This window comes from Amblyomma americanum, chromosome 2, assembly GCF_052857255.1.
Source record: "Amblyomma americanum isolate KBUSLIRL-KWMA chromosome 2, ASM5285725v1, whole genome shotgun sequence".
Classification (NCBI taxonomy): Eukaryota; Metazoa; Arthropoda; class Arachnida; order Ixodida; family Ixodidae; genus Amblyomma; species Amblyomma americanum.
Genome location: NC_135498.1, coordinates 102,409,623 through 102,426,257, shown reverse-complemented (window position 1 = coordinate 102,426,257; position 16,635 = coordinate 102,409,623). Strand labels below are relative to the sequence as shown.

Genomic DNA, 16,635 nt, shown 5'->3' with positions numbered 1-16,635 from the left:
CGAGTGCGCGGCAAACTTCACGGCGTGAACTGTTAGAACTCTTTCAGTGCACTCTTGTCATGTGCATTCTTGTCATGTTTTTTTTAAGTGTTTTTAACATGCGCACTTTGTTATGTGCAGTTTTTGTACCACCGACGACTTAGGTCGTTTTTTGTATCACTGTTTGTTTGAGGGACGAGAGTCCCTGCTTGTTATCAGTCCAATAAACTTCTCTTAATAGCGTAGTATCTGTTCTTATCAGCTTAATATCTGATATGGCTCCTATTTGGGGTCTAGATGTTAAACTTATTTTTGTAATCGGGCGGAGTGCTTGAGGCTTGCCTTACCTCTGCCACGGGTTGACCCGGCATTGCAGTGCCGCTGGGATCAGCCCACTCACCCCTTACGGGGTGAGGCCCTCAAGAATCAAAAGTCAGAATTTCTTCAAAAGGGCCCTCCTTATATCTGCAGGTCAGAGACTCTCCGTTTCTGGCGCGTGCCATGCGCAGAGGCCTGCCCCGAGCTCACGGCGCGGTAAACCCAAACAACATTTGTTGGCGTACGCGCTCAGCGTCGGCGCTCTTCGCGTGCGCCAGAACCGGTCATGTCTTTGTAGAAGCAAAACCCACCAGCCTTCCCTAGTGTCAGTGCTGGTTCCTGGGAAGAACGTTCAGACACCCGCCGTACGATCTGGACAGGAACCTGCGCAGTGCTGCGATTGTCGGACACCTTAGGGATCGCCGACGCGGCGCCGTGCTGCCCGCCGGCCGCCCGGGTGCCGTTTCCTGACCCAGTGGAGCTGACCGGCGCTGCCCGAGCTGCCATCATGCCTCCTGCCGGTCCTGCTGCAGTCTCCCAGAGTTCCGGGCGCCTCCACCCAAGGCGCAGTGTTTCCTGTTCGTGCTCGGCGCTGACGCAACGGCCGATGACGTCGTCGATTGCCTGGAAGAAATAATCGGCCCCAAAGGGTTGTAAAGCCTCCAGCATCAAGGAGGATTTAAGTTCTGTGTAGCCGTGACCTCGGCCGCGGCGGCACAAAAGCTGCTAGCGGAGGGCGCCTTCACCGTGAATGGCACCTCTGTGCCTGTCGCCTGCGTCGGCCCATCCATGGTCGTCGTGACGGCGTTCCGAGTGCCGCTCTTCGTCGGGGACGCTGCACTAGCTTCAGCACTGGGCGCCTACGGGAAAGTCCTGGAAATCAGCCACCCTTCGCTCAAGGGACGCTGTCACGTAGGAAACGGCCAACGCCTCATCAAGATGGAGATGAAGCAGGCCGTTCCAAACTTCATGACAGTGCAGGGACACCGAGTTATGTTCGACTACCGGGGAGTGCGGAAAGTGTGCTCCCGCTGCGGCCAGGATGGACACGTGGGCGCGGCCTGCCGGACGCCGCGATGCGCCCGCTGCGACGTCTTCGGACACGACACGGTTGGTGCGAGGCGAGCTGCCGACGCTGCTCCGGGAGACACGCGACGGCCGACTGCCTTCGCCCGCGCTCCTACGCAGCGGCTGCTGCCTCCGGCAACGCTCCAAAGAAACCCGACCTGCCCGCGGCGCCACAGCCCGAGAACCCTGTTCCCGCTTCGATGCCGAAGGTCGCAGTGCCCGCATCGAGCGAAGACACCGACACGCCTGTTACAGAAGCAGACCACGCTGCCTCGAGCCAGGCCGAGCCGGAGCCTACCGCACCATCGGGGGAGCAGTCGGCAGACACCGGAGACTCGACTGAGTCTCTCATGTTCCCCCCGAACAGCGACCTCCCGCCGCTCTTCACCTCGGGATCGTCTAGCGATAGCGACTCGTGCGATTACCCGGATGAGAACGATGCAGCAACCTCACGCCAGGCGACACTCCGCCTGACAGGGGACCTCCGCTGCGAGCAGCTCCCACGACCCAGCTTGGCGAACGCAGCAGGTGCGTCTCGACGACGACGGCGGCGCCGGTCGCCACCGGACACCCCAGACGAAGCCACCCTGGAACCCAAGGACCACGCTCTGGGTGCGCCACTGCCTACCGACACCGCCCAGCATGACTCGGTAAGAGACTCCACCGACCCGCACTCCAACAAAGGGTCAACCGGCAAGCATGCACTGTCACCGGCCAAAGACTCCGATGCCACTCCTGAAGGGGCCTCTCGGTCAAAACCGAAAAAGGTCGCGCGAGTGATCAACTCCGCCAATGGCGGAGATATCTAGAATTGCAAACAGAATGTCGGCGGCCTGTTTATTCGCAATAGCGGCCGTGCATCTCCTCTCCCTGAATGTTCAGGGATTTCGATCACTAGACAAACAGAGGGAGGGGATGCACTTCGCCCGCGCGCAGGGCGTCGACATTCTGTTCCTCCAAGAATGTAATTTCCGTGACCCACGTGATGTCACAAACTTTAAGTATCGCTTCCTCGCGCCCGCGTTCTTCTCACTCACTGACGCCGCTTCGTGCGGTGTCGGTGTAGTATTTTTGGACGGCTCCCTGCGCTCGGGCGCGCACTGCACGTACGGGATCGACGGCCGCACACTGGCCGTCGATTTAGTGCTTAACGGCAGACGTGTCAGGGCGTTGGTGGTTTACGCGCCGGCGCGACGGAGCGATTCTTCGCAATTTTTTGAATCACTAGATTCTTTTCTCCTCGATACGTACCCCACTTTCATGGTAGGCGACTTCAACTGTGTACTCGACCCCTCGCGAGATGTGCACGGCCGCGGGAAGGTCGGCCTTACGCCGGAGCACGGTCACTACCGGACCTCTGCATCCAGTTTCATTTATCTGATACATGGGTGTCCCAGCACGACAACACCTTCGGGCCTACGTGGGAAAGAGGACAGTCCGCCAGCAGACTAGATAAGTTTCTCCTCCCCCCCAAGCTAGCGCGCTTCGTCACCTCTTGTAGTGTGCTCGAGTTCCCCAGGGGCACTCCGCGCATCTCTGATCATCGACCTCTGTCAGTAGTGCTGGACTTCGGCGGGTGCGCCCCACGTGTGAACACGTGGCGAATGGACTCCAGCATACTGACAGACGCGTCGAGCGTCGCTTCGTTAAAACGTGCGCTGAGTGCCCCTGGCGCGCGTAATTATTTACCCGTGCCCTGGGATGAGCGGAAAGCCGAGTGGCGCTCCCTCCTCATCGGAGAGGGCCGCCTACGAGGATCACGTATCACGCGAGAACTTAATGAGACGCTGACGCGCATTCGTATACTAAAAAGAGGCGCGCCGCTCACCTTCGCTATGAAGGACTATTTAAACCTGCTAAAGGCGCGGTACGGGACGCTGCTGCGGCAGTCGTCCCGTGCGGCGAGGCAAGCTTTAACCCAGGGCAGGCCCATAGCAGACCCCTTGGTCTTGCGCCAAGTATGCGCGGGCGCCCTCAGCGAGGACTCCCCCGCTTTAATAGAAGAGGTCGTCCTTCCCGACGGGGCTAGGAGCAGCAGCGCCACCGACATTCGTGACGTGTTCACACGCCACGTGTCACAGCTGTTTGCTTCTGGCGTCGAACGGGAGGGTGGCCGGGAGTTTCGCGAGGCGACCCGCGAGTTTTGCGGGGACCTACCCGCGATCCCGGAGGAGCTTTCGGCTCACCTCTGCGCGCCGGCGTCGCGGGACGAGCTCCGCGCCACGCTAAATGCAATGAAAACCGCCTCGGCCCCCGGCCCTGACGGAATCCCGATCAGTTTTTACACGCGATTTTATGAGTTTTGGGTGGTCACCTGCTCGACATGGTGAACAATTTGGTGACAGATGGAGCTAGACCGGACTCCTTCCGGGAAAGCAGAGTCGTGCTCATCCTGAAGCCTGGCGGGTGCCCATCCGACCCGCAAGCGTGGCGCCCGATCACTCTGCTCAATGCAGACTATAAGATCGTGGCGTCACTGCTGCGAACAGGTTGAGCACGGCTCTGCCCACGCTCATCAGTCCTGCGCAGACGTGCAGCGTGCCGGGCCGCTCGGTGTTCTCCGCTCTCGCACTCACTCGTGACTTGTTCACGTTCACCTCGAGAGCGGCGATCCCGGGCTGCTTCGTCTCGTTGGACCAAGCCAAGGCGTTCGACCGTGTCGAGCACCGGTACCTCCTAGGATCCTAGAAGCCTTTGGCTTCCCTTCCGAATTCATTGAAAGAATTAATCTTCTTTACTCCAGGCTTACAGCCAGTTTAAGTATAAATAGAGCGATTAGCGCTCCTTTCTGCATCTCTCGCGGCATTAGGCAGGGATGCCCATTGTCACCCATGCTTTTCGTACTCTGCATCGACCCATTGCTACGTCGCATAACCGACAGTCCATCAATACGCGGATTCCCCCTGCCTGGCCAAGGCCAAGTTAAGGTCTCTGCGTACGCCGATGATGTGTCCCTGTTTTTGCGGGACGAGCACAGCTACGCGGCGTTTTTACGGCTCTTTGAAGAATACAGCGAGCTGTCCGGCGCCCTGCTGAACGGGGGCAAGAGCAGAGCGCTGCGTTTTGGCGCATTCTCATCGGATCTGCTGTGCGACGTGCAGTGGGTCTCCGCCGTAAAAGTATTGGGTGTTCACTTTCTCGCGTCCGGAGAGGCGGGACGAGAAACATGGACTCAGCTCAGAGCTACCGCAGAAAGACGCTTGACCGTAGCGGCGCGCTTTCGCCTTTCTCTCGCAGAGCGCGCGTTTATCATCCGATCATCGGTATGCGCCCCCCCTAATCTACGTCGTCAGAGTCGCCTACCCTCCCCGTAACCTCACGCGACGCATGTCCACTCTCTGTGGCTCGTTTTTTTGGGCAGGTAAGACTGAGACAGTAGCACGAGCTCTGCTCAGACTTCCTACAGAAATGGGGGGATTTAGCCTCCCTCATTTACCCACATTGTGCAGTGTCCTCGCCTTGCGAGGGATCCGCGACCTTGTCGACAATACGGACTACCCGGGAAGGGGGCTCCTTGCCTACTTTCACGGAACATCGCGCCCCCTTTTCTTCTCAGAACACAGTATCGGCCCCTCAGCCTTGCAGCCCCCCCCCCCTCTGTTTTTCCGGAAAGCCTGCCGTGCCCTCAGGTCTCTCACCACAGCCCTGCCTGGCGTGGAGATATTCGCCACGCCACCCACACGGGTTTGCGAGCTCCTCGCTGTACGAGGAGCAACACCGGAACAATTGACAAGGAGCGGGCAGGCGCGGTGGCGAGACCTGAGACATTCATCTCTCCCTGCGCAGGTGCGCGACTTTAGCTGGCTGCGAGGCTGGCGGGTTTTACCCACGGCTGACCGCATCGCAGCATGGGGCGTGGCACCCTCCGCCCGTAGCCCGTAGTGCGGTCTAGTGGAAACATTAGAGCATGCACTGTTCGAATACGTAGTAGCCAGAATCTTCTGGCGGCTCATGTCACGCATGTTTGGGGCTCGTCTCAGCTCCAACACAAGATCGCGTGACGTGAACTTCTGCGACATCGCTCAAGAACTCTTTCAGTGCACTCTTGTCATGTGCATTCTTGTCATGTGTGTTTTTTGTAAAGTGTTTTTATCATGTGCACTTTGTTATGTGCGGTTTTTTGTACCACCGACGACTTAGGTCGTTTTTGTATCACTGTTTGTTTGAGGGACGAGAGTTCCTGCTTGTTCTCAGTCCAATAAACTTCTCTTAATAGTATCTGTTCTTATCAGCTTAATATCTGATATGGCACCTATTTGGGGTCAAGATGTTAAACTTATTTTTGTAATTGGGCGGTGTGTTTGAGGCTCGCCTCACCTCTGTCACGGGTTGACCCGGCATTGCAGTGCCGCTGTGACCAGCCCACTCACCCCTTATGGGGTGAGGCCCTCAAGAATCAAAAGTCAGAAATTCTTCAAAAGCGCCCTCCTGATTTCTGCAGGTCAGAGACTATCGGTTTCAGGCGCGTGCCATGCGCGGAGGCCTGCCCCGCGCTCACGGAGCGTTAAGCCCCAACGACACTTCGTTGGCGTACGTGCTCAGCGTCGGCGCTTTTGGCGTGCGCCAGAACCGGTCTACGCATGCGCACTGCAGGAGACGCCAACAAACCTAGGCGAAGCGCCGAGATTTTTCCGTGCTAGATATCGGGGTCAGCGCACGGGCGCTCGCTTACGCGTCGGAAGAGGGGTCCGGTTTATAACAATGGGAGAATCGCGAGGACCTCGGTGACTCTTCTTCATGGCTTGAAGCTCTTCCAGGTTTCCCGAACTTCGCGGCTTAAGTTGGCCATTCATCGCCCCCAACTCTTCACGGCTTGAAATTCCCTCCCTCGGCTCGAGAGGGGAAGCGAGCCAGCGCCAGGAACATGGAGATGCATGCCCTTTTCGACGCCCGTTCGGCGTACGCCAAGAGCGCCGACGCTGATCGTGTTCGCCCAGGAAGGGCGATTTGAGTTGGCTCTTGAGAACTGTTGATCAGTGGCTGTCGCTACCACCACCGTACCTTGCACCGTCAGCTGAAAAATGTAAATTACCAGAAGGTGTCATCCTGATAAACCTTGCACAAAAACTGTGCGAATAGGCGACACGCGTGAAAGCGCCGAAATTCCGAGCATGGAAAACCTCGCATGCGGATTATTGACGCATCACATACAACACTACAAGATATCTCCTAATTATTTACAAACATTGCTCCGTACCCCGAAGTTATTCTATGCCGCCAAGAAAATCCCATTCCACGGCCAACACTGCGTTTTGTTTTCATACTAGTTTACTTTCTTCCCCTGGTAGTTTAGAACAGCGCACTCCCACGTTGTAATACTACCGGAACTTTCAGCGAACACTTTCAAAAATTTTCCAAAGTAGGCTTCTTGGGGTAAAAAATATGGCTTTTGCGGAAGCATGTGCGGCGGAGTATTACCAGTGTTGGCGGACTCCAGAAAACAGGCGAATCGTCTTAAGCTGATTAAGTAACATTTTAACTAGTAGAGTTGGGCGCCTAATGGCAATTAGAGATTTTTAGCTGTCGTCGGTAATAGGCATATCAGTTTTTAGAATTTCGAAAATGCGATTACCCTCGGTTCTCTCCATGGCTCGACAAAATCTGGCTTTTTTGACTAGTTACGTGTAATGGAGGGGTTACGTTTCCTGCGTACTTTCGAAAGCGCGCGTATTTTCGCACGACGCAGCCAAATTTTGTCGAGCCACACCAGCGAGGGTAATCGCGTTTTCGAAATTCTAAATACTGAGAAGCTGACGACCTCGCGACCGCTGCACACCAAATACCTGCCAGCGATCTGCCGCCTCTTGCGCTGGAGGACGTGAGTGCGGCCATCCACGACCATCTCCGAAGGCAGCACCCCGACCCACGCATCGCAGGAGGTGAGCGCATCAACAGTATCACCGGCTGTCGCGCACTTACACGGTCAAAACGTGCAATGATCCTCAGCGCGCGCATTGGCTGCGTGTGGCCAGATGAATGACGGGCGCGTCACGCAATCGCGACGAGTGATGTGTGTGACGTATGCGGTGCAGTGGAATCACTAGAACACCTGCTCCTTCACTGTGCCGCGTACGCCGATGCTCGTCGCGATATGCTCGCGGCCTATAGGGCGCAGGGCACACTTCCAGACTCCATCAAGACGCTATTGTGGCCGCAGGGCAGTGCGTGCACTGGTGCGCGAACTTTGGTTAGGCTCTGTGCATTCCTCGAAAACACGGGCTTGACGTCCCGTCTGTTCTCCGTCAGGTAGTTACACGCAGTGACCGAACGCTCCGCGAGTTCTACCTTGAACGATTAATAACTGGACGCCCCACTCCAGTTGCAGCCCACACAGTGCTGTGCGCGTCTGTGATTTAATTTCTCTAAAATGAACTAATCACGCGCACAACCTGGACGCATTTCTTATTGTGTAAATAGTTTGTACATATTACTTATCCCCCTATCCTCTCTTCCTGTCCCCTCACCTCTTCCATTTCATTTCTCCATTCTGCCTGCTATCCTTTATTTCCGCTGCCCCAGTTCAGGTGCTTCAGTATCGATGGCAGATGCCGGGGCTAGCAAAATTCATTTTCTTCCTTTTTACTATTATTTTAATAAAAACCACCACCACCACCTGTGAAACATACTAAAAGAAGAAGGTATTGGTGATGAGATAAGCGGTTTCCTATAGGAAATATGCCGAGACAGTATAGTTGAAATTAGATGGGAAGGGATAAGAAGTACAATTGTCGAGGTGCGCAAAGGATTACAGGGGCAATGACAGCCTGTTTTGGGCATATCCTGCTTATTCATTTAATTTCGCAAAACAGATGCTGGGTCAGTAGGTAATCCATAAGTGCAGAAAGCGCAAAAAAAAGAGGTTGTATGAAGAGCACTGCGCTCGTCTTCGCGTCCTTCCTACGACATCCTCTTTTTCGCGCTGTCTGCTCTAGTTTAATTCCCGACACGTTAAGCTACAATTCCCCGAATTTTTTGTTGGTTCATTGCGGTAGATATCTTTTAAACGAAATTTCCTCGTTTCTTTTGCGAACTGCTTGCTGGTTTGTTTACCTGCGAGCTCTGACGGTACAGGGGCATACACTCTCTGCGTCGTTTACTGCGCGCTGTTTTTCTGTGTAAAGGTGCTTTCATGCACACCGTGGACGGCGGTCGCTAGAAAAAAGTTTTTGCAGCGAAGCTTGATACCTCTGGTGTCGAAGGAACTTGTCGTGTCGTCGTCAGCAAAAAACTCCAGGACACGAAAAGTACCCAACAGCATAGAAGTCGTCTATCATACTGAACATAAAGGAGTGGTAATATAAAATAATTAAAATATAAAATAATGAAGAATTCAAATAAAAAAGATATAAATACACCATAGAAAAAAGGAAGAAAATTATATGAAAATAAATGCAAAAATTAAAACAAAGAAAAACTCCAGCTTCGTTTTAGGAGCGCGATGCGACAGCGTGATGCAGGGTTGCCAAGGGTTCCACGACACGCTGTTCGGCGCGACGCCTTGCCCGTTTGACAATATAAGCAAAGGAAATGACGCCTGTCACACATATCTTGGTGGACACCCGAACAGCGCCGTAAGGCAAGGAAAATAATAATAATAATTAGTTTTTTGGGGGAAAGGAAATGGCGCAGTATCTGTCTCATATATCGTTGGACACCTGAACCGCGCCGTAAGGAAAGGGTAATGGAGGGAGTGAAGGAAGAAAGGAAGAGAGAGGTGCCGTAGTGGAGGGCTCCGGAATAACTTAGACCACCTGGGGATCTTTAAGGTGCACTGACATCGCACAGCACACGGGCGCCTTAGCGTTTTTCCTCCATAAAAACGCAGCCGCCGCGGTCGGGTTCGAACCCGGGAACTCCGGATCAGTAGTCGAGCGCCCTAACCACTGAGCCACCGCGGCGGGGCAAATGAGATGAAAATTGGTTTTAAGGCAAAGAAATTACGCCTGTCACATACCTCGGTGCACACCCAAACTGCGCCGTAAGGAAACGAATATTTCCTACGCGCGGTGCCGACAATTTCAATTACGCGTAGCGGTAAACAATAGGTTTGCAGCTGCTTCTAAAGGTGTTGACGTCATTCAATGCCTTCGTGTGAAGTGCAAACCGCATTATGTGTGATGACGGCCCCTGCAAAACAATGCGAACCACGTTCCTTGTCGCGTGTGTTTCCGAGTAAAGATTAAACTAACAATAATTGGTTTTAGGGGAAAGGAAATTTCGCAGTATCTGTCTCATCGTTGGACATCTGAGCCGCGCCGTAAGGGAAGGAATAAAGGAGGGAGTGAAAGAAGAAAGGAATAAAGAGGTGCCGAAGTCGAGGGCTCCGGAATAATTTCGACCAACTGGGGATATTTATCGCGCACTAACATGGCACAGCAAAAGGCCGCTACCGGGTTGAAACGGCGTCTTTTGGGTCAGCAGTCGAGCGTCATAACCACTGAGCCACCGTGGCGGCTTTAAATTTTGCCCGCACGAATATGTCGTCGTGTGGAGATAACCCGACCGCGGGGGCTGCGTTTTTATGGAGGAGAAACGCTAAGGCGCCCGTGTGCTGTGCGATGTCAGTGCACGTTAAAAATCCCCAGGTGGTCGAAATTATTCCGGAGCCCTCCACTACGGCACCTCATTCTTCCTTTCTTCTGTCACTCCCTCCTTTATCCCTTCACTTACGGGGCGGTTCAGATGTCCAACGATATATGAGACAGATACTGCGCCATTTCCTTTCCCCAAAAACCAATTATTATTATTATTATTAAAGTACAGTCGCGCCTTGTTAATACGACCCCCGTTAATATGGACCACTCGAATTATGTAATTTTTCTGGGGACCAAACTTTTTGAATTTGTTTCCCTCTCGTTAATATGAAAACTCGCAGTCCTGACAATGGACAGGAGTAAAGTGCACAGTGCCCAATAGGGCCCACGTATTTTTGTCCTGGCAATATGGGCGGAGATGAGAACAAAATCTCTATTTCCCGACTAAGTGCTTAAATTTCTGCATTTTAGCATACGACATCAGAAGAATGCAATGAAAAAGTGCGAATGGCTCAGTGATAACCTTTTCTTTGGTGGTTTCATACTTCACAGTTGCCGAATTGACGCACCTCACTATTTTCTATATTGCACGAACGACTGCGATGAAAGCTCTTTACAGCTTGTGCCACGCAGGAAGTTGCATTCAGCAGTCGTCGGCCAACTGTGCGCTGATGTACGTATAGTATCGGTTCATGAGATGTCAGCAGTCGTAGTAGTAATTGGGTAATTGAGCCACAAGACTTCTTCAAGCATATCATACACCACTAGGCGCTTAAAGCTGCACATTATTTCAAGCACTATGGCGACCAGGACAATGGGTCTGCACCTCCGAAAATAATGTCTAAGTTCAACTTCGCTGGACACCAATATGCACAGTTGCAGGCCTTAATCACATTTTTTCTTTATGATTCATGATCATGAGCGACTCGCTTTATGGAAAATTTTGCTCTGGAACCAAATTGTCCATATTAATGAGGCACGACTGTGATCGACTTTGAAAAGTCACGCTTTGTGAGAATCAACCAGAAACGGTTGTTTTAAAAAACTGCAATTTTTAACGTGCCTATGCGTGCAATTCCTATTTTGCCTGCAAAATTGGGTGGGGATGGGTTAGGCATTTAGAAAAAAAACTGCTACCTAAAAATTGAGCTTCACTAGTCCTCCGAGTCCCGGGGGAAGCGAAAACAACGCAGGCCTTAAAGCGCTGACCAGGAGCACATGTTCACACAACAGCCGGCCATAAACTCATGATGACTCGGTGGACTTGACAAGCTCGTCAGTCATGTGGTCAAGCACTCTCAAACAAGTAGAACCACCGGCGAGTAATCCGCAGCCGCTGTGCCTGGAACAACGCAAGCACAGCTGCTAGTACCGAGCAACTGCGCCCGCCCGCTATGATTCAAAATGGCGTCGCAGCGAGAAAAGGCGGCGTAGGTGCGGTCAAGGGATGGCACCACCCTGAATGGCGGCGCTGGCGTCGAGGCACTAAGCCCTCCTAAGCCCTCCCGACTAGCAGCGCTCCACGCGGCGGCCGTCGGCATTGATCGCTCCCGGTGCCACCATGGGGGGCCACGGTCGGCTCACTAGCCAGCATACAATCTGCCAAGCCGAGCGTCGCCTTGGTTCTGAATGATCGCAATGAAACTTGCGAGAAGATTAGAGATTTACTAGCTTCATTTCACTAGAAGACAGGCGCCCCAAAAGGCGCAGTGAGAGGATGGAGCAGGCGCATCAAAACTGTTTCTGCAACTCGAGAGCTTTGGCGCTGGCGGCTAACGCAGTGGTGGGAGCTAGTTGGAGGGTCAACATAAGGGGCTCCGAATCGTGGGTCGTTCGTCAGGTTATCGCTTCTCGGTCTCTATAACGGCTAAGATCAATTGCATAGTATCTGTTCTTATCAGCTTAATATCTGATATGGCTCCTATTTGGGGTCTAGATGTTAAACTTATTTTTGTAATCGGGCGGAGTGCTTGCGGCTTGCCTTACCTCCGCCACGGGTTGACCCGGCATTGCAGTGCCGCTGGGATCAGCCCACTCACCCCTTACGGGGTGAGGCCGTCAAGAATCAAAAGTCAGAATTTCTTCAAAAGGGCCCTTCTTATTTCTGCAGGTCAGAGACTCTCCGTTTCTGGCGCGTGCCATGCGCAGAGGCCTGCCCCGAGCTCACGGCGCGGTAAACCCAAGCAACATTTGTTGGCGTACGCGCTCAGCGTCGGCGCTCTTCGCGTGCGCCAGAACCGGTCATGTCTTTGTAGAAGCAAAACCCACCAGCCTTCCCTACTGTCAGTGCTGGTTCCTGGGAAGAACACAAGAACCTGCGCAGTGCTGCGATTGTCGGACACCTTAGGGATCGCCGACGCGGCGCCGTGCTGCCCGCCGGCCGCCCGGGTGCCGTTTCCTGACCCAGTGGGGCTGACCGGCGCTGCCCGAACTGCCATCATGCCTCCTGCCGGTCCTGCTGCAGTCTCCCAGAGTTCCGGGCGCCTCCACCCAAGGCGCATTGTTTCCTGTTCGTGCTCGGCGCTGACGCAACGGCTGATGACGTCGTCGATTGCCTGGAAGAAATAATCGGCCCCAAAGGGTTGGAAAGCCTCCAGCATCAAGGAGGATTTAAGTTCTGTGTAGCCGTGACCTCGGCCGCGGCGGAGGGCGCCTTCACCGTGAATGGCACCTCTGTGCCTGTCGCCTGCGTCGGCCCATCCATGGTCGTCGTGACGGCGTTCCGAGTGCCGCTCTTCGTCGGGGACGCTGCACTAGCTACAGCACTGAGCGCCTACGGGAAAGTCCTGGAAATCAGCCACCCTTCGCTCAAGGGACGCTGTCACGTAGGAAACGGCCAACGCCTCATCAAGATGGAGATGAAGCAGGCCGTTCCAAACTTCATGACAGTGCAGGGGCACCGAGTTATGTTCGACTACCGGGGAGTGCGGAAAGTGTGCTCCCGCTGCGGCCAGGATGGACACGTGGGCGCGGCCTGCCGGACGCCGCGATGCGCCCGCTGCGATGTCTTCGGACACGACACGGTTGGGTGCGAGGCGAGCTGCCGACGCTGCTCCGGGAGACACGCGACGGCCGACTGCCTTCGCCCGCGCTCCTACGCAGCGGCTGCTGCCTCCGGCAATGCTCCGAAGAAACCCGACTTGCCCGCGGCGCCACAGCGGTCGGGTTCGAACCTCCGCGGTCGGGTTCGAACCTGGCTAAACTGGATCAGTAGCCGAGCGCGGCAACTACTGAGCCACCACGGCTGATTCTCTAGAATTTTGTCTCCATCGAAATTCGACCGCCGCTGCCGGGTTCTTTTTTTTAATTGGTTTTTGGGGAAAGGAAATGACGCAGTATCTGTCTCATCGTTGGACACCTGAACCGCGCCTTAAGGGAAGGGATAAAGGAGGGAGTGAAAGAAGAAAGGAAGAGGTGCCGTGGTGGAGGGCTCCGGAATAATTTCGACCACCTGAAGATCTTTAAGGTGCACTGACATCGCACAGCACACGGGCGCCTTGGCGTTTTTCCTCCATGAAAACGCAGCCGCCGCAGTCGGGTTCGAACCCGGGAACTCTGGATCAGTAGTCGAGCGCCCTAACCACTGAGCCACCGCGGCGGGGCAAATGAGATGAAAATTGGTTTTAAGGCAAAGAAATTACGCCTGTCACATACCTCGGTGCACACCCAAACTGCGCCGTAAGGAAACGAATATTTCCTACGCGCGGTGCCGACAATTTCAATTACGTGTAGCGGTAAACAATAGGTTTGCAGCTGCTTCTAAAGGTGTTGACGTCATTCAATGCCTTCGTGTGAAGTGCAAACCGCATTATGTGTGATGACGGCCCCTGCAAAACAATGCGAACCACGTTCCTTGTCGCGTGTGTTTCCGAGTAAAGATTAAACTAACAATAATTGGTTTTAAGGGAAAGGAAATTTCACAGTATCTGTCTCATCGTTGGACATCTGAGCCGCGCCGTTAGGGAAGGAATAAAGGAGGGAGTGAAAGAAGAATGGAATAAAGAGGTGCCGAAGTCGAGGGCTCCGGAATAATTTCGACCAACTGGGGATATTTATCGCGCACTAACATCGCACAGCAAAAGGCCGCTGCCGGGTTGAAACGGCGTCTATTGGGTCAGCAGTCGAGCGTCATAACCACTGAGCCACCGTGGCGGCTTTAAATTTTGCCCGCACGAATATGTCGTCGTGTGGAGATAACCCGACCGCGGGGGCTGCGTTTTTATGGAGGAGAAACGCTAATGCGCCCGTGTGCTGCACGATGTCAGTGCACGTTAAACATCCCGAGGTGGTCAAAATTATTCCGGAGTCCTCCACTACGCCACCTCTTTCTTCTTCCCCTCCCTCCTTTATCCCTTCTCTTACGGCGCGGATCGGGTGTCCAACGATATATGACACAGATACTGCGCCATTTCCTTTCACCAAAAACCAATTATAATTATTATGTTTAACACGCACTGACGTCGCACAGCACACGGGCGCCTTATCGTTTCGCCTGCATCGAATCGCGGCCTCCGCGGTCGGGTTCGAACCTGGCTAAACTGGATCAGTAGCCGAGCGCGGCAACTACTGAGCCACCACGGCTGATTCTCTAGAATTTTGTCTCCATCGAAATTCGACCGCCGCTGCCAGGTTCTTTTTTTAATTGGTTTTTGGGGAAAGGAAATGACGCAGTATCTGTCTCATCGTTGTACACCTGAACCGCGCCGTAAGGGAAGGGATAAAGGAGGGAGTGAAAGAAGAAAGGAAGAGGTGCCGTAGTGGAGGGCTCCGGAATAATTTCGACCACCTGTAGATCTTTAGCGTGCACTAACATCGCCCAGCACAAGGCCGCTGCGGGGTTCGAAACCGCGTATTTTGGGTCAGCAGCCGAGCGTCATAACCACTCAGCCACCGTGGCGGCTTTATATTTTGCCCGCACGAATATGTCGTCGTATGGATAACCTGACCGCGGGGGCTGCGTTTTTATGGCGGAGAAGCGCTAATGCGCCCGTGTGCTGTACGATGTCGGTGCACGTTAAAGATCCCCAGGCGGTCAAAATTATTCCGGAGCCCTCCATTACGGCACCTCTTCCTTTCTTTCTTCTTTCACTCCCTCCTTTATCCCTTCCCTTGCGGCGTGGTTCAGGTGTCCAACGATATATGAGGCAGATACTGCATCATTTCCTTTCCCGAAAAACCAATTAATGTTATTATCCTGTGGAGATAAATGTGCAAATTTTGTGTTGGTTAGTGCGTGAGTAGATCTTGAAATGGGAAATGTTTGGTTGATGATGTGCAAATAATTAAACTGCAGCATTGAAAATAAATAAAAATATAGAAGATAACTGAAAAGAAAAATATAAATCCGAAAGCAAAGGAAATAAACAAAACGAAGTAAAGTAAAAGATGAAAATAAAAACAAAACTTTAAGCAATAAACTAAAAAAATTGGCTGAAGGCTTAGCTTGGTTAAGCCTGGAAGATTGCGAAAGCAATACCCTTGGCTGCGGCTTGGTTCGGCTGATGGTGTGGGCATGGTTGCCCTTTGTTAAACTTATGGCTATACATTGTTTTTCTACCGTCACTGTCAGGTCACCGTCTGGTTCGGACGTGATGAGAGACTTCTCCCGATTCTTAATCAAGCGCTCCTCGCTCCCTTGGGCTCTCTGCTTTCGTCTCGCCTCGTTGCGTTTTCCATTCTTGGCTGCATACTGCACTCTTCTTTTAGCAAGACGCTCTACTCTCTGTTCCAGCGTTTCTTCAGTACGGCGCTTTCTTCTGTTGAAGTTGTAGCGTTCCACACTATTCATAGATGTAGCATCGTCACCATTTGAAGTATCCATGATAGTCTATTCGGCATTAAGAGCGTCCATGAAACCTGTCTCCGAACTACTGGTTGTCTCCATAGTTTCGCTACCGTTAACTCCACTCATTACACTTGGTCCTGAACTTGTAGATGCACCCGCATCAAGCGATGTTGATCGGCGTGCTCGCCACGCTGCTGCATACGCACGTTGTTTAGCTCGCCGTTCCTCTCGTTCTTCTGTTTCTTCAACACGGTGCCGTCGCTTGGCCGCAGCAGATCGTTCCAGCCTCGCCTTGTACACATCATCCGGCATAGCGCAATGCAGCGCGCCGACCTCTGCGAGGTGCCGAGCTGTAGCCCAATTTATCCTCCTAGCGTGACGTCACACCAGCGAGTGCCCTCTCTCGGTAGCGCCGCAGCAGCGGCGCGCAAGGCTTCGCCTCCACTATCGATGCCGCGAGCTGGGGCCCCGTCTCTCGGTCTGGCGTGAAGTCACACCAGCGAGCGCCCTCTCTCGGTAGCGCCGCAGCAGCGGCGCGCAAGGCTTCGCCTCCACCATCGATGCCGCAAGCTGGGACCCCGTCTCTCGGTCTGGCGTGACGTCACACGATCACGTGACGCGCAGCTGTGTAAGGAGGCGCCACGACCACCGATGGGCCGAAAGTGCGAGCAGTATTGCTTTCGCAATAAAAATAATAAATATCAATGGAGGGTGAAAGCGAGGAAATGGAAAACCTTTCGCATTTCCGTTCTTACGGAGACAAGTAATAGTAAGTGACTTTATTAAAATAATAATAAAAAGAAACGAAAAGATTTTTGCCATCGATACTGAAGCACCTGAGCTGGGGCAGGGGAAATTAAAGGATAGCAGGCAGAACGGAGAAATGAAATGAAAGAGGTGAGGGGACAAAGTGCAGTCCTGTAATTTTGTCTTAGTGGACACCTCAAAGCT

General features: G+C 53.4%; 1 non-coding gene and 2 pseudogenes across 1 annotated transcript; all 3 read left to right on the top strand.

Annotated features, from left to right (window-relative positions):
• The first annotated feature begins 208 nt into the window (after window positions 1-208).
• Window positions 209-380, top strand: LOC144122310 (U2 spliceosomal RNA; annotated as a pseudogene).
• A 5,187-nt stretch (window positions 381-5,567) lies between these two features.
• LOC144122311 (U2 spliceosomal RNA) lies at window positions 5,568-5,736 on the top strand (annotated as a pseudogene).
• A 6,006-nt stretch (window positions 5,737-11,742) lies between these two features.
• On the top strand, window positions 11,743-11,939 carry LOC144122303 (U2 spliceosomal RNA). Its single transcript, XR_013312900.1, has one exon. It is a non-coding gene; the product is annotated as a U2 spliceosomal RNA (small nuclear RNA).
• Window positions 11,940-16,635: the final 4,696 nt, after the last annotated feature.